The sequence below is a fragment of the Phascolarctos cinereus genome, unplaced genomic scaffold (assembly GCF_003287225.1).
Source record: "Phascolarctos cinereus isolate Bilbo 61053 unplaced genomic scaffold, phaCin_HiC Scaffold_5;HRSCAF=322, whole genome shotgun sequence".
Classification (NCBI taxonomy): domain Eukaryota; kingdom Metazoa; phylum Chordata; class Mammalia; order Diprotodontia; family Phascolarctidae; genus Phascolarctos; species Phascolarctos cinereus.
In genome coordinates this window covers 442605390-442623308 of record NW_027555958.1, presented here as the reverse complement: position 1 = coordinate 442623308, position 17919 = coordinate 442605390, and positions in this window count along the sequence as shown.

The window sequence follows — 17919 nt, the reverse complement described above, 5'->3', positions numbered from 1 at the left end:
CCAGAGCGCATGTGCATACGTGCGTGCCTGTACACACTCACAAGAGAGGTGTGGACTCAATGTGCTAATCTCTTAACTTGGTTTTCTTCCTCACATTCTTCCCTATCATATTATCATGCTTCCTCCTCCACACTTCCCTCACTCCCCCCTGCCTATCCTCCCTCTGTGTATTGGTTCCCTTTCTAATTCTGCTATTCCTCTTCCTTGTGTCTGGATTTTTTTGATGGCAAAATAAAGTCCCCGTGCCAACTGTGGATTCAGTCAAGGTCATTATGTGCTCCAGAACCCATCTTACCCTTTTCTCCCTCTAGCACCAGAGATGCACTGGAGTAGCCTTTCCTAATTCCATGGGACATTTTGATTACTCTGTCACTTGTCAGGTGATGGGATGACATGATGGCAGTGACAAAAATCCAGGGCCATCTGAGAGTCCTAGGTGACACACACAGCCCCTGAGAGTCCTGTGGTCGCTAGGAGATGAGGCTCAGTGGGAAGCTTTTTTCTCCAGGTACAGGATTTAATAGTACTCCTCCCCTCTTCCACCTAGCACTTTTCATCTGAATACCTCAAAGCATTCAGGAAACATTAATTAATTAAGCCTCCCAACAGCCCTGTGAGATAAGTAAGGGAGATAAAGGAACACCTCTCTAGGGAAACAACATGGCAGCTGTTTAGCAACATACAGGAATACAAAGAGGCAGGCAGTGAGGAGCTGCATGCATATGGATTAGGGAAGGGTCTGCTCCAGTTTGGAATTCTATGTTTTGGAATTTGGCCCAGATGCTGAGATAAAGTGCCCCACTCCCAGGAAGAGTGCTTGGTGCTTGAACACATGGGGGGGGGGTAGAGATGGGATTTTTTGTTTGTTTTTGTTTTAAAATTTCCAGGGTCTGACTTTGGAATCTAAAGGTAGCACCTCCATGCCTCCCTCTGTCAATCTCTTGAGTTTATTTTTGGTTCAGAAAGGACAGTGGCAGCTGTTGAAGCCCTTGACTTATACCTGGGATCAATCTTAGGGAAGTAATCCTAAATAATGAAAATGAGGAAATTCTTTAAACTTCTGATCATCATAATCAATTCATCCTAGCTCATTTGGATTTCATACTAATCTTTGTTCATCGTCTGTAAGACAAAGACAGCTCATGCCAAATACCCACAGCTCAGGAATTGTAGATGATCTTAAAACGAGGGAACTTTTAGCACTCTCAGACCCTCTTTCCACCTGTCTTCTGTCGTCACAGTGGAACCCATGGAATGACTGAATGGAAAGTCATTTATTAAGTGCCTACTATATATTAGGCACTGTTTGAGATGCTTAAGAACTCACCAAGATGGGGCCATATGGGACTGAAGAACGGAATGTTAGGTGATCTATGATTAGTTCTTTGGAATGTCCTGATTTCTAAGGAAGAACCAGACGGCTAAAGATAGCCATGTTCCTGATGGAGGTGATAGAATGCTTTTTTTCTGCATGTAAAAAGACTGTACTGAACGAGATGCTAGCTATGAACTCCTCATTAACTTCTACATCCTACTCTGTCAGCTAGGAACAAATTTCCTTATTTCTTATTCTAAGAAGGGATTGTTTCATTCTTTGTGCTGGTTACCACAGTGCTTGTCACAGAGTAAGGGCTTAATAAATTGAATGACTTGCCAAGGGTCTCATAGCTTGTAAGTTTCTCAGTCTGTATTTGAAACCCAGTGAGCCATACTTGGCTGGTCCTTGGATAGTAGATAATCTGTTGCTGGGGTCAGGCAACTAGCTAGGTGGCTCAGTGAATAGAGTGACAGGGTTGGAGTCAGGAAGACCTGAATTCAAATCCTATTTCTTATCCTGTTTACTAACTGTGAGACCCTAGCAATTCACTTAACCTCTCTGTTTCCTAATCAGTATAATCAAAGCACCTACTTTGTAGGGTTATGGGGAGAACCAAATGAGATAACACATGTAAAGTGTTTTGCAAACCATAAAGAGCTATATAAATGCTAGTTATCCATCTTCCTCTTCCTTCTCCTTTTCTTCTTACATCTCCTCCTCCTCTTTCTCCTAACACCCTTCCTTCTTCACCTTCTCCTCCTCCTTCCCTTTGGCCTCTGTCTTTTCTATATATTTCAGCTTGCTTTAGAGTACTTTCTAATATTATCTATTCTAAAATTTCCCTGCCGATTCAGGAAGAGGGAGATATTGTAGTGTTTGCTTGATGGCATGCTTAGTTTTATGCTTCATAAGTGTTAAAAGGAAATCTTATTTTATAACAACCCTTAGTCAAGAGGTTCTTAGCTCTTTCTCTGTGTCCTAAACTCCTTTGTCAGTGTCTACTAAAGATACTTTCTCAGAATCATGTTTCTGAATGCATAAAATAAAATACACAGGATTATACAGGAAATCAATTATATTAAAATTTAGTTCACAGACCCCAGGTCAAGAACCCCTGACCTAGGTAGAAGACTATCTTGTGGGGAAAACCTTGGGGCCCTAAGTACTGTGAGATAGCATGGTACAGTAGAAAGAGGTGTAGATATGGAGTCAGCAAAACCTGAGTTCAAATCTTGTCTCAGACACTTATTAATTTTGTGACCATGGGCAAGGCATGTAACTGCTCTGTGCCTCAGTTTCCTCATCTGAAGAATGAGAAATTTTGATTTAATGACTTCTAAGGTCCCTTCTAGCTCTAAACCTATGGTCTTATTAGTCTAACTTTGAATCCCAACTCTTCCACTTTCTCTCTGTGTGACCTTGGGTAAGTAACTTACTTTCTCTAGGCCTCAGTTTTCTTATCTGTAAAATGAGGAAATTGGATTGAATGGCCTCTAAGATCCCTTTCAGTTCAAACTTATGATCCTTCTGTGATCCACAATCCTATGGTACTTTGTGATGAGAGGAGGGAGAAGTGTCTTTGTAAACTTTTCCAGTAATGCCTCTGTAATTCTGGAATTATATTGTAATTCTTGGAAGTAGAATTTCAGAAGAAGCACATGGCACTGGGTTGAGACATAGGAGAAATACAAGAGGTACCACATCCTGAAGAAGCCTGACTTCTCATTATTTAATTTTCCATTATTTCTGGTTTACTGCTCAGTTTGTGAATGCAAGTAGGAAAAAAGACTTATTTTTCCATCTTTAAATAAGGAGGCAAATAGAGAGTGCTTGGGAAGAGTCAGGTCAGCGAAAGGACCAAAAAACTCCCATCTTTTATTTCATCACTTCACACTTATGTGGAAACAAAATATGGGAGGAAAGATGAGAAGTTATGTAGTTCAAAGGTACAAAGATACTTCCCTCTCCTCCTATCTCAAGTGAACATAGGGTCATGAATCATAAATCTAGAGTTTCAAGGGACCCTAGAGTTATCTAATTCACCCCCCTCATTTTATAGATGAGGAAATTGAAGTTCATAGAGGGTAAGAGGCTCATCTAAAGTCTCACAGGAAAGAACTATAGAAATTGGGAAGTGAATCCATTTTCCTCTGATGTAGACACCAATATTCTTTCCACACGGGTAAGACATTAAGGCATTATCACCCATTAACTCCCAGTTCTGCTGCTTACTACTAGCTGGGGGTTCTTGGGCACATTTCCTCACCCATAAAATGAAAGAGTTAAACAAGATGACTCTTTTGAGTTTGGAATCTCTGGCTGCCCAAAAGAAGATCTTTGCTAGGATTAGCTGACCAGATTAGTCCATCGAACCTAGCAAAGGTTACAAGGTCATCATTGAGTAGAGCTGAGGGGGAACCTTAGTACTTATTCAGCTGAACCCCACATTTTACAGATAAGGAAACTGAGGACAAGAGTGGCAAAGCAACTTGCCCTAGGTCATTGACATCATAATTGGTAGGGACCCAGGTCATTTTATCCCAAATCCAGTGTTCTTTTCACTGCCCTAGTCCTGTGGGTTAGCATCCCAGGACAGGTAAATTTTGATGGCAAAAATTGATTTAGTGCAGATTTAGAACTAGGCCATTGTTGGGGAGCCAGAGAGAAGCCTCAGTTGTTGGGTGGAGGATGGATGTACAGAAAATAAACCTTTCTCCATCATAATTTTACCTAGAGTTGGACTTTACTACTCTTACTCTTCCTATAATTGTGGTTCAAAAAGATTTACCAGTTTCTGTGGTTAGAGCATAGAACGGTGGGTGGAGGAGATGAGGTGGCAACTTGGAAAATCAGCTAAGCATAACAAGAGGCCAGATAGTCATTAGTTACTCTGAAGTTACTTCCTATATGTTTCTATACTTTTATTTATTCACTTAGTTGTTCATTCATTCATCTATTCATTCATTTGTCTATCTGTCTGTCTGTCTATCAGGATTTGGTCTCCTTGTCTTATCCAGGCTAGACGTGCAGTGGCCACTCAAGGGTCCAATTCCACTGCTGATTGTCATGGAAAGTTGGACTTTATCTGCTTCTGATCTCTTTAGGCAGCACAAAAACCTCTCCCCCTACTCCTGGAGGCTTCCCATATTGATGCCAAAACTATTGCAGACATGAACTCCTGAGCTCAAGTCCATCAGTCAGTCAAAAGCATTTATTAAGTGCCAAGCACTGTATTGAGCACTGGGGTTATACAGAAAGATTTAAGACAGTTCCGGCTCTCAAGAAACTCACAGTCTAATGGAGGAGACAACATGCAAACAACTGTACGAACAGGATATAGACAGGATAAATTGGAGATAGTCAGCAGAGGGAAGGCACTAGAATTAAGAAGGGCTGAGAAAGGCTTCCTGTTGAAGATGGGATTTCATCTGGGACTTGAAGGAAGATGGAAGCCAGGAGGCAGAGGTGAGGAGGGAGAGTATTGTAGGCATGGGGCGGGGGGCAGCCAGTGAGACTGCTTGGAGGCAGGAGATTGAATGTTCCTTGTTCAAGGAAGAGCAAGGAGGTTAACGTCACAGGATCACAGTGTACTTTGTGGGAGAGAGGAGAGTATAAAGTCTAAGAAAACTGGAAAGGTGGAAGGAACAAGTTGTGAAAGGTTTGGAATAACAAGCAGAGGATTTTATATTTGATCTTGGAGGTGACAGGGCTACACTGGGGTAGGTAGGGTGGGGATGGCATAGTTAGACCTGTGCTTCAGGATGATCAGCTTGGCAATTGAGTAGAGGATGGACCAGAGAGGGGAGAGTCTTGTGGCTGGGAAACCAACCTCAGCCGGCCAGCCTCAGCCTCCCCAGTAGCAGGCATTACAGGCATATACCACCGTGCCTGGCTCTTTTCCAATTTACTCGCCTTTCTTGATACATGGAATCAGATTACAGTCTCACTTGACTTCCTTTCCATTTTTCACAAACACTATCCTACATCACCCACCTCCTTGCCTTTGAACAGGCTGTGCCTGAGACGGTTTCATGTTTGTTGCATCTCTAGTGTCCAGCACAGTGCCTAGCACACTGTTAGTGCTAAATAAATGCTTGGAGATCAGTTGATTAGAGAATCTCTAAATGTTTTCTTTTTCTATGGATTTCTCAGTATCTTCTTCCACTTCTTATATCTCAGTATAGCAGGAGGTAAAAGGTGGTGGTGGGGAGAAGCATGGGAGGATGAGGAGGCTCCCAGGTGACATCATTGTCCACAAGCATATTTTTGTTTCTCTCTTTCTTCAATCCAACAAGCATATATTCTCTTCTCCAAGCATCTCTTGGTTGCTGGAGCTTTTTTCTTTTGCCTGTAATGTCGTTGGCTGTGGAGCATCTGTTGGGTTTAGGATATGGTCAGGATGGGATGGTTGCTAATGCTTTAAAACCATACATGGCATTGAAGCAGGTGGGTTGGATGACACTGAAGCATCTAATCCTGTGTGTATATTTATTTTCAGTGGGAAAAATAAATTAAGATCCTCTTGCTTTTGGTGAGTTGCATCCATGCTAGGGATGATTTATTTGCTCTTTTTGGCTCCTACCCCTTAAAGAATGTTTCAATACTAAATTGTCTTGACACCTCATCTATGCACAAAGCTGGGAAAAAAACTCGCCTTTTCACTGCTTTCACTGCAGACTGAAAACAATTCATTCTCTGCCCAATGCAAATTCTGTCATATAGGAAAATAGGTTTTGCCAAATGAATAGTGCTTTGGGGAAAGGGAAATCCGAAGTTAGCCATTCTTACGGAAAATGTATAGGGTTTAAGTTCAAATCTCATCTATTGCCTTAATTTATTCTGATGAATATGCTCTTCATTCATTCAAAAAATTACTTATTTTGTTGCCTAGGTGTATATAGAACATGGGCCCTATGTGGATCTCGGTGTGTTGGCATACCCTTGGATGAGCCTTACCCTTGGCCATTCCTTTTCCCTAAGAGTATAGCAAAGCATACTGGGTAGAAGATAGAAGCAAAGGAAAGAGTTAATATGTTGATGATGGGAGCTGACAGATTCTGAATGTGATCTGCGGTAAGAACAAAAAGAAGAAAAGAAGAGGTGAAAAGTATCTGGAAGCTGTATTTCTGCAGATGACCTCTTTATAGGTAGTAGTTGAGGACATTACCATTAGGTACTATAGGTACTGGCAGAAATCTGTTAATTGCAGATTAAAGATATCTAGGTAATATCATTATTCCCATCTTACAATTGAGGAAACTGAGGCTGGAAGAAGTGAAGTGACTTGCCCAAAGTCACCTAGCTAGTGTTTGAGCCTGTATTTAAATTCAGATCTTTTTGACTCCAGGCCTTGTACTCTCTACCCTGCTCCACCCATGTTGCCTGTATGAATCACTTAGGAATCTCCAGCACAGATTATATTCTCGGCCCCTCATCCTGATCAAAGGAAAACTGAAAACAGATTGCAAGGCCCGCCACAATGAGAATAGTAGAGAATCAAGCATTTCCACTTCAGAAACAATGAAGGGGGAGAAGATGGGTACTGGGATTGGAGACAGTGCCCTCTGTAATACTTTGGTGTTTTTGAAACAACACTGACAAGTTGTAGCAAATACAGGGGAAGATCACAAGACAAATGAGGGGACTCAATACCAAAGCATAGGAGGATATAATGAAATATCTCATGGATGTTTGCCATGGAGAAAGGAAACATAGGGAGGACACAAGAACCACCTCTTGGAATCCCTAGTTGTATTCAAAGCTCACTTCCAACAATTGCCTCCTTCTTAGATGCTTTCTTGATCGCATCTAATTTTTTTTTTACTTCTAATTGTTAATGATCTCTTGGCCCATTGGTATTTTTTTATGGAGGAAGGGGGATGGCCTGGTTCTGTGGTTTCATTGGTATAGGGAACTTCCAGGGAGAAAACTCACTCCACCAATGCAGATTGGTACCTGCTCTTCAATTTATAGGAAACTCTCTAAAACCATAAACTGAAGTGAAGTGATTTGCCCAGGGTCACATGGCCCATTGTGTCAGAGGCAGAACTTGAACCCAGCTCTTCCTGGCCATAGGGCTAGTTCTCTACACTGTAATATCTCTTTTGCTTCACATCTATTTTGTATGCCTTTTTATATTTTTATATTTACATAGTATATATTCATATTTTTATAAATTTCAACAACAACAATAACAACTCTACCTGACAAACAAAAGATGCTTCATGATGCTTATTGAATCCCATCATGTATTTGAAAGGCTGTCTTGGGGAAGAGGGAGGAAAGAGTTAATTTAATTTAATTTGCTCAGTTTGATCCCAGGGATGAAAAAGGAAGAGTAACGGATGGGAGTGACAGAGAGACAAATATCAGCTCAAGAAAAGGAAAAAGAGATTAAAAAATGGGATGGTCTGTGTTGGTAGGTTGGAAGATCCCCACTGCTGGAGGTCTTCAAGTAGAGCTTGGATGACCATTTGTCATCCATGATTATTTGTCATGTTTTAGAGTAGATTCTCTTGGAAGAAAGGTTTGGACTAATTGGCCAATGAGATCCCTCCATTCCTTCCAGTCTATAGAGATTGTATGCAATCCACTTGATTCCCATGAAAACCCTCCCACCAAAGAGCTGTGATATGTACTACATAAGGAAAAAGTGCCATCTAGGGGTGGCTACTTTGAACTGTATGCACTCACCTCCAATCACGGTCCAATCCCTTCGATGAAGGAGTGGCTAAGCATATTTTCAACGTGCTATACAATGGCTGGAATTTATTATAATTTGTCAGCAACGGGATTAAGAGAACAGACAATTTAGAAATAGCATAGACATGAATGTTTTCTGGAAAATAAAAAAAATGATTGGAAAATAATCGGCTTTAACATCCACTCAAATCCTGCTTTCATGCTTCATTGTGGTAGGGAGTGGGCTGGAAGAGCTTCCAAGGATCTTTGGAGCTAGAAACGCTTTATGCACCGGCTTTAAGCACTGATGTTGAATGTTCTACTCTATCTGTTGTCCAAAGGCCTACCCAGCTAACTTTGGGGAGGGGATCATCACCAAACTGGTTTTGGGGAGATGAATATTTTGCCTATGAGAGTTTGGTTGCTTTCAAAGACCTTCTACTAATTCATAGAGGAACTATGATTTGTGGGAAGGACCTACACTAAAGAAATCACAGATCCCTGAAAGAACTGAAGAATTGTCTCTCAACAAATAACAAAACTGTAATCAATAAACCAGCATTTATTAAATACCTACTTTGCACCAGCCCCCAGGTGCTAGGGGTATAAAAATAAAATGAAATGATACTTGCCCTCAAGGAACTTGCATTCTATCAGTGGAGATAACATGTGTATGCCCTTTTAGAATTTATAGAGTATAGTGGATAGATTGATAAACTTGAAGTCAGGAAAATCTGGGTTCTAATCCTACCTCAGCCACTTACTGGTTGTGTGAGCCTGGGCAAGTCATTTAACCTTGCTAGGCCTCAGTTTCTTTATTTGTAAAATTTAGAGACTAGGCTCAATGACTTCTAGGGCTTTTGTATAATGGACCCTTTGGCAGTCTGGTAAATCCTACGGACCTCTTATCAGAATAAAGTGTTTAAATGTATAAAACAAAATTCACAGAATTACAAAGGAGATCAACTCCTTTGTGGGACATGTTTATAATATATAATAATAAGTGGGAATACGATTATTAAAATATTGAAAAAATAAAACAAGCTTACAGCCCCCAAGTTAAGAGCTACTGTATCTAAAGTTTCTTTCAGTACTAAATTTGTGATCCTATGAAGTGTAGGTGTTGCAGTGGATAGAGTTCTGGGCCTGGTCAGGAAGACCCTGTGAGTACAAATTTGGCCTCAGACACTTAACAACTACATGACCCCAGACAAGTCACTTGATTCTCTTTGTCTCAGTTTTCCCATTTATGAATTGAGCTGAAGAAGGAAATGGCAAACCACTTGACTGTCTTTGCCAAGAAAACCCCCAGTGGGGTCATGAAGAGTTAGACATGACTGAAACAATTGAACAGCAATGAAGTATAGAGGTGTTGAGAACCAGCTCTCTCTCTCTCTCTCTCTCTCTCTCTCTCTCTCTCTCTCTCTCTCTCTCTCTCTCTTTTGCTCCTTTTAAATATGGAAAAAAACTGGAATGAGGTCTTGGCTACCTAATTTTAAAAGTGCCACCTCTTAAATTTAGCTAAGTACTTACAAGGGAAATGTTTTTATCCTTCATATGGTGTGCTAGTACAGTTCAATTCTTGATTCAGGATCCAAGTATAGTGTTCCAGGGTAAGAGAAGCTTTGCCATATGTTGTGGAGTGTGTTGCTCTTGAAGGCAGCAGCAAAGATGTTGAGGAGAGCAGATAGCAATGATGACATCTTCATTTACCCACTTGGTCCTTTATCTCACACTTTGACTTTCCCCAACATATTTTGGCCATTCACATCTCTCTGTCCCTACCTCCTGGATGTGCCTTCTGCCTGATGTGGAGTGAGACCATCCCCCTTTCTTTGCCTTTATTCATGGCCATGCCAAGCCCATGTGTTGAACTCGGGGTAAGCATGGAGGTCATTTTAAGCGTACCTCCCAAGGAAGGTGGAGACTCCCACAGACTCCTCTTTGTTCTCTTCCTAGCTTAGATTTTTCTTCTCTCTTGGTTTTGAGAAATTTCTGTTTCAAACCCAATTTTCCTCTCCAACACAGCTTACATAGATCATTTCTGGAGAAACGCAGTCTCTGTGTGATCCTGTTCAGTCACTTAATCTCCTTGGCTCCAAGGTTTTTTTCTTCCTTAAAAAACACACCAGGCCAATAATATTGACCTACCTACCTTAATTAGTGCTGGTAAAGTGCTTTAATTATGATTTACCATTGTTTTATTACCATATAAACACAAGCAAAAGACTTGTTACATCTATTCCTCACTCTTTTTAAGATTCACAGTGTGAAAATCCTCCCTCATACTGTTTTTGGATAGAGTTTAACACTTTAAAAAAATTTCCACTTCATTTACTTTTTGACACCATCCTCCTTGACTAAGTCTTTTCACTTTCTCTCTAATTGGTTCTTATTAGTTTCCTGAGCTTCCTTTTTCTTCTCCACAGTCATGGTGCTGTTTTGTTCTTCTTTCACCAGCTCTAACTTTCCCTCATCTTCATGGATCTCTCACTTGGGTTGGCTTTTCCCCTCCATCCAAACTCTTCCTCATCTGTCACATCTAGCTTCCCTTCTGGTTTTCTCTCGGAAACCCTCTCTGCCTCTGCCCATCCCTTCTTCATCTGTGCATCTGGCATCTGACTTTCCTGTCTGACTTTGCCTCGATGGCCTTCTCTTTCAGAAGGTTACAGGAAGCATCCATAGCTTCAGTATCCTCTTTCTTCCCTTGGGATGCTGCACCACTGGGACCAGGGAAGTGGGAGACCTGTTGCCCTGCCTTGGCCAGGGAGGAACACATAGCAGACTGGCCTTCTCTGGCACAGCTAAGCACTATACTTGGGAGTAGGAAAACCAAATTACTATTCTGTGGTTAGAAGGTTAGCATCAAGGGGCACGGTGGGTAGAGCTCTGGCATTGGAGTCAGGAGGACCTGAGTTCAAATCTGCCTAAGACATTTGACACTTACTATGTGACACTGGGCAAGTAACTTAACCCTAATTACCTCACCAAAAAACAAAAACAAAAAAGGTTAGCATCAAAATAGATAGAGGCTAAAATCTGGTATAGCAATAGTTCACCTCTTTATAGCAATTTAAGGCTTACAAATGCAAAGGGGGTTATGGATCGAATGGTCCCAAATGTCTTTTCTAAGCTCAGAATCTATGAACCTGTGATAGATTCTTCCCATAATCAGGTATAGGTAGGCACCAGGTTTCTCATTATCATTTCAACTTAAACTCAATCAACAAGCTTTCACATGTGTCAAGCACTGTGCTAGGTATTGGAATGGGAAGACCCAAACGAAAGAGCCTCCCAGCCCTCAAGATGCTCACATTTTATATTTTTGCTGTTTAGTTGTTCTAGTTGTATCCAACTCTGGGTGACCCTATTTGGAGTTTTCTTGGCAAAGATACTGGAGTGGTTTGGTTTGCCATTTCCTTTGGCTCATTTTACAGATGAGGAAACTGAGGCAAACAGGCTTAAGTGTTTTGCCCAGGGTCACACAGCTAGTAAGTGTCTGAGGTTGGATTTGAACTGAGCTTTTTCTGGCTCCAGACCCAGAGCTTTATTCACTGTACCACCTAGCTGTCCCACATTTTATATCACAGTCTGCCTATTGGCAGCTAGGTGGTGCAGTGGATAGGAAAATGGAGTCAGAAAGACCTGAGTTCAAATCTGACCTCAGTTACTAGCTGTGTGACCTTAGGTAAGTCACTTAACTTCTGTCTGCCTCAGTTTCCTCCACTGTACACCTACTTCATAGCGTTGTTGTGAGGATCAAATGAGATGATATTTGTAAAAGCACTTAGAACAATGCCTGGCACATAGTAGGCACTATAAAATGCTTATCCTCCCCCACTTATCCCAGTACTAAGGCAGAATAAACTGACCTTGAAGGGTTGATTAATTAAAAGTACATGAATCTTCAATAAGAACAACATAGTAAATTATTGCTGATTGATTCATTCAAAATTCTGCCCAGAGTTCCACAGGTGATCAACGTCAGAGCCAGGGTTAGAATTCAGATCTCTCTTGCCCCAGGTCTGGTGTTTTGCTATGATACCATAAAGCCTCTCAATGCTAGCTGAGTTCTGCCTGGTCTCTCCCTAGTGTGTAAAGCCTAACTTCCTTCCAAAGCTTATGCTGAATGCTGCTGCCCATCCTTCAGCACTTTCATGGATTCAGCACTTATGATCTATTTCTCTCATTTGAGTGCTTAATCATGTGTTACCTCCTGTCATCCACCTGTTTCATGTGTGGCCTTCCCAATGAGCCTTGAAGCTCCCAGAGGGCAGGGACCAGACTGTATCTTTTTGTTTTTCCCTAAAGAAATACTCACGGCATCTAGAACAGTCTTGAGGACAAAGTAAACACTGGCTACATTCTTTCTGAATGAATAAAAACAGATTTCAACACATATCCATCAGTTTCCCATGCATTTAAATCCATCTGTGTCTCTCAGGATGCCCTTCAAATACTCTCTTACTCAGAGAGGGCTATTATCTTTTCTAAGCACTATCCTGACATAAGGCTATATTGGGATTGGTGTAGCTGGAAGAGCGGATAGCTCAGCTGCTGGGGATTCTAACTGATGATATTGTCTGGGCTGGAGGGCAGCCTCAAGCTTTGTTCCAGTTTCTAGTTTTCTATATTGAGAAACTGAGGCATGTAGTTAGTCACTTTCTCCAAGTTGCAGAGCAAATTGGTAGTGGTAGTCTAGCCGAGGGAACCCAGGTGCCCTGATTTCCAGCTTCATGACCCCTGTTAGATTGTGCAATCTTTGCTGTTCTCAATTTAATTCAGGAAGCCATGCTCTGCAGTAGGTTCTTTGTTAGGTACCATGGAAGCAGAGACAGAAATGTAAGTCCCTGTATTCCAAGAGCTTACTACATTCTACTGGAGGGAAACAACATGAGGGCACCTCTAGCTCCAATTCTCTGATCTTTTTTATAGAGATAAATAAATGCAAAACATATACAAAGAAATCTGTGGGCCAGGAAAGTGCTAAAAATGGGGAGAATCAGGAAAGACCTCTCGTAGGAGGTAGCCCTTTATTTGAAGAGACCTAGAGATTCCAAGAGGAAGGCAGTTCAGTCATGGATGGTGGTTAGGGCCACAGCCTAGACAAAGGTGTACAGAGTGGATGGAATTTCATAAGCTAATGCTATGTGAAGATGGGATCAGACACAAGTCAAAGGGTGGGTTTTTCATGGTACTCGGGCCAGACCACTTTGGAAGGCTCAATAATCACTCTAATATAAAGAAGATTTTCCCACTGACTACTGTACCTAGCTCCAAATCATTCAATCTCATCCCAAGTGGTTCAAGAAATATTTATTAAACAGGTACTATGTGCTAGGCACCATTCTAGAAGGTGAGGCCACAAAGACAGAAGTCAAAGTCTCTCCCCTCAAGACGCTTATATTTCTAGGGATGTGCATGAGGACACAATACAAATACAGATACATGTAATACGGGATAGGAACTCAAGGGGGCAAAAGAAAAGATTTGGGCCAGCATAGTACGGTAGCAAGGATGCTAGGACCAGAGTCTGAGGACTTTTTTTGAGTTCTGTCTCTGTATCTTATTACCTGTGTGACTGTGGGTAAGTCATACCCACATTGGGCCTCATGTTCCTTCTATTTAAAATGAAGAAGGGGCAGCTAGGTGATGCCATAGTGCTTAGAGTACTGGGCCTGGAGACAGGCAGATTCATCGTCCTGTGTTAAAAGTTGGCTTCAGACATTTATTAGCTGTGTGACCCTGGGCAAGTCACTTAATCCTGTTTGCCTCAGTTTCCTCACCTGTAAAATGAGCTGGTTAAGAAAATGGCAAACCGTTCCAGTGTCTTTGCCAAGAAAACCCCATGTGGGGTCACAAAGAGTTGGATGTGACTGAACAACCCACAAAAATGAGGATATTGGACTGGGTGACCTCTGACGTTCTTTCCAGTTCTAGATCTGTGTGTCTTTGAGTTTATGAGTTCTGGCTGAGACAATAAGGTGACCTCTAGCCCACTGGGTAGATCTTGGGTGGAGGATTGTGGGGGGAATGAAATTAAAAACAAAACAAAACATACACAAAAGATGAAAGGGGAGTGGCGTTTTTATGGTTAAAGGCAGGAGCTGTATTTATCCAAGCAGTCATCTACAGAGAAAGGCTGTCTTTGTCTCTGGCATATGGAAGGAAGGAAACAAGAATTTATTAACTGCCTATTATGTACTAGGAACTGTACTAAGTGCTTCACAAATATCTCATTTGATCCTCACAACAACCCTGGGAGGTAGATGCTATTATTATTCCCATTTTATAGTTCAGGAAACTGAGGCAGACAGAGATTTAAGTGACTTGCCCAGTGTCACCTAGCTTATAAGTGCCAGATTTGAACTCAGGAAGATGAGTCTGACTTACTACAGAACTGGCATTCTGTGCAGTATGGCACCACCTAGCTGCCACTTTCTACCCTTCGGCTCGTATAAAAATTAGGAAAATTTTTACTTCCTGCTTCTTTCAAGACTAGGGTTCTAAAGGATTGTATTTGACTTCCTTACTTGTCTATCAATGATGAAGAAGGTTGTGACTTTAGTGAGCCTGGACTCTGCTCCCTGCTGATACTCTGAGAAACTAAATAGCATTTCCTGACTTATTTTTAGTTACTGCTTTTAATCAGCAATAGGTGAGGCAGCTAGTGGATAGAATGTTGATAGAATAAATAGGTGCAATGGATAGAATGCTGGGCTTGAAGACCTGAGTTAAAATTCAGCCTCAGATTCTTACTAGCTGTGTGATCCTGGGCACATCACTTAATGTCTGTTTGCCTCAGTTTCTTCAACTGTAAAATGGGGACAATAATAGCACTTACCTGATAGGGCTGTTATGAGGATCAAATGAGATATTATTTGTAAAAGCCACTTAGCACATCACTGGGAACATAGTAGGCACTATATAAATGCTTATTTTCTTTCCTTCCAATAGAGAGAATGGGGAATGATACAAATCAGCTCCAGTGACAGTGTGGAGTCCTATCACCAACGCAGATTGCAGATGGAAACCTTTTCACTAATTCCCAGGAGAAGGCAAGGTGAGGCAGAAGATAAGTATGTGGCATACGGGGAAGATGAGCTCCAGGAGAATGGTAGGAACCTTAGGCAGCAGTACCATGTAGTACAGGGTCAGTGAGCTCAGGAGCTTTCATGGGAAGGAAGCATTTTTCTCCTATGTGTTGGCATTCTGGGAGAGCCCTCTGGTTATATCTCACTTGTCACTACTCTGGTGAAATTCTGTCGATTTTAAAAGACTTATTTCCAGAAGATGCCATAAATTCAGCACAAGTTTTAGCATCAAACCCTTGCTAATTTCATCTCTGTGAGGTAGCTTTACTTTTATTTTATAGATGGATCCTCTGGACTGGTAGTTTCCTACCTGCCTCACCAGTGAGAACTGCAGATTCCTCAAACTACTTAGCAACTCACCCGCCTCCAGTGCTTTCCTTACCTTCAAACAATGACTCACTCTGACACGCATTAAGGCATGTGATGTCTAGCAAGATCTTAGCAAGAGGCTGTCTCACTGCAGGACTAGAGAAATTATTTGGGAGTGGGAACTCTGAGAGAAGGTATTGTTGATGCCAAAAGGAATCTCCAAATAAAAAATCTCCTTATTTAAATGGTAGGATCATAAGGGCACAGAAATTGAAGGGAACTTTGAACAAACTTTGTCCAATTTAGTCATTTAACAAATGTGGCTTGGAAGAGTTTGATTGACTTGTCCCAAATCACAAGAGTAGCAGAGCTGAGATTTGAATCCAGGTTTCCTATTAGCAAAAATAATACTTCTTTTATTATGCCATGCTATTCTTTGATCCATATGTCTTTAATGTCCCATATTCACAAAGACGATAAAGATATTTTGTAAGATTCTTAAAATTTGGAGAACCGAGTTTAGAGTACAGTATGCCAAGAGTTACTGCCTTCCATTGATGCATTCCTTAAGTCCCTTTTGGATTGTGTAGTTATTCTCTCTCTGGTTGTATAGTTTTCTGAGGAGTTCAGAATTTGATGCCATTGATCCAAAGAAATCTAATTAAAATGTGGAAATAGTGCCATTACCATAACTCTCCTTTTTAAAGGCTATCTTGCTCAGTAATTAACAACAGTTGCTTGGAGATCTTTGAAAAGTTCCACCTTCACGATTCTGAAGTTGAGCAGACTGAGTAATGCACATGCAAAGAGCAGCCAGGAGACCTTCCCATCTTCATCCCCAGAGATCCTTTGGGAATGGTCATACAGAAATATAGAAACCCACCTTTTTGCCTCTAATTCCAGGAAATTTTCATAAAGGCAGTGGCATCACTGGGTTAATTTTCTTTCTACCCCCTGAAATTTTCCTCTAGATCCACACTCAGCTACTGGTTATTCATGCTAATGGAGGAGGAAACTTGTTGGATAGTGTTAAACAGTGGATAACTTGAAGGTCATTTGTATTTAATTTACCTTAAATGATTTTTTGGCAGCAGATTTACTTTCTAAATTATGTTTTACTCAGGCTAATAATACAGTTAGTTTGCATTCCCCAGACAAAGACAGATTTGAGATGTGGGGAAAGGAGAAGATGACTTAAAGTATATTGAATGGCAGAAGAACCAAACTGGAATGCTATTTTTCCAGCTAATCCACCAGTGGAGAGAGGCAGCTGTGGCATAATGGTCAGAGCACCAGATTTTGAGCTAAAAGATGTGATCTTGAATCCCAGTTCTACTACACGTTTCCTGCATGATCTCCTAAAGTTACTTCATCTGTCTGGGTCTCAGTTTCCTCATTTTTAAAATAATGGGTTTGGACAAGATGATACCTGAGGACCTATATGGTTTTAGTTTTTAACTTCACAATACCTCCTGGTTTGGTGAAAGCCAACCCACTATGTAGCAACTAGTGGCTCCCACTTCCTATCCTTCTTCTCCTCAACACCTATACCTGAGGGGAAGACACTGTTTCCCTCTGTGGCTCGATTCCCCGTGACGTGCTTCTACAGTGGTAAGTTAAGTTTTCCCCAGAGGGAGGTCAGCTGCCACAATCTACACTTCCCGGGTGAACTGATGCATAATCTGTTGTATTTATACCTCAACAGCCAGTGTCTCAGTGGGATGAATCAATCTGTTGGCCTCCTTCTCTGATGCTCTGATTATAAGCTGTTTTTCTTCTCAGCTGAGTTTGCTTGACAGCAACTGTAGTATTTATCACTTCCAACTTCAGATTTAGTCGATGCTTTCAGCTGAAGTAATGTTATGCTCTTTTAAGGAAAGGCAATGGAACTTAATATTGGCAAAAGTCTCTCCAACCCTCCTCCTTGGGCAGCATTTTTCTCTACATCTCAGGAACAACAGGGAAAATACAGATAAGTCTTTTCTCTCCCTTCCCCTCCCCTCCTCTTTTCTTCTCTCCCCTCCTCTTCTCTTCCCTCCCCTTGTCTTCTCTTGCCTGCAAATTGTCAATAATAACAACAAATATTTACATAGCACTTCAGGGTTTGCGAAGCAGTTTACAAATGTCATTTCATTTTATCCTCACAACAACCCTCAGAGACAGGTGCTATTATTATCATCTCCTTCCTACAGATGAAGAGACTGAGGTAGATAGAGGTTAAGTGACTTGTCTAAGGGTCATACGGGTAGTAAGTGTCTAAGTCTAGATTTGAACTTAAGTCTTCCTGGCTTCAAGTCTAGTGTTCTATTCTCTGCACCATCTAGTCGTCTCAGACAGAGAATAAAGATATCATCTCCATTCCTCCTCTACCTCCCCCCCTCCAATTTTTGTATTTTCAACATCTACTCATTAGTCCTATTTCTGAGGCCGGTATACATGAAGTGTTCTGCCTAAGTTTGCATGGGTAATAATTAACAATTTGGGAGGGCAGAGCAGGGGTCAAATAGTTCGTCTCAG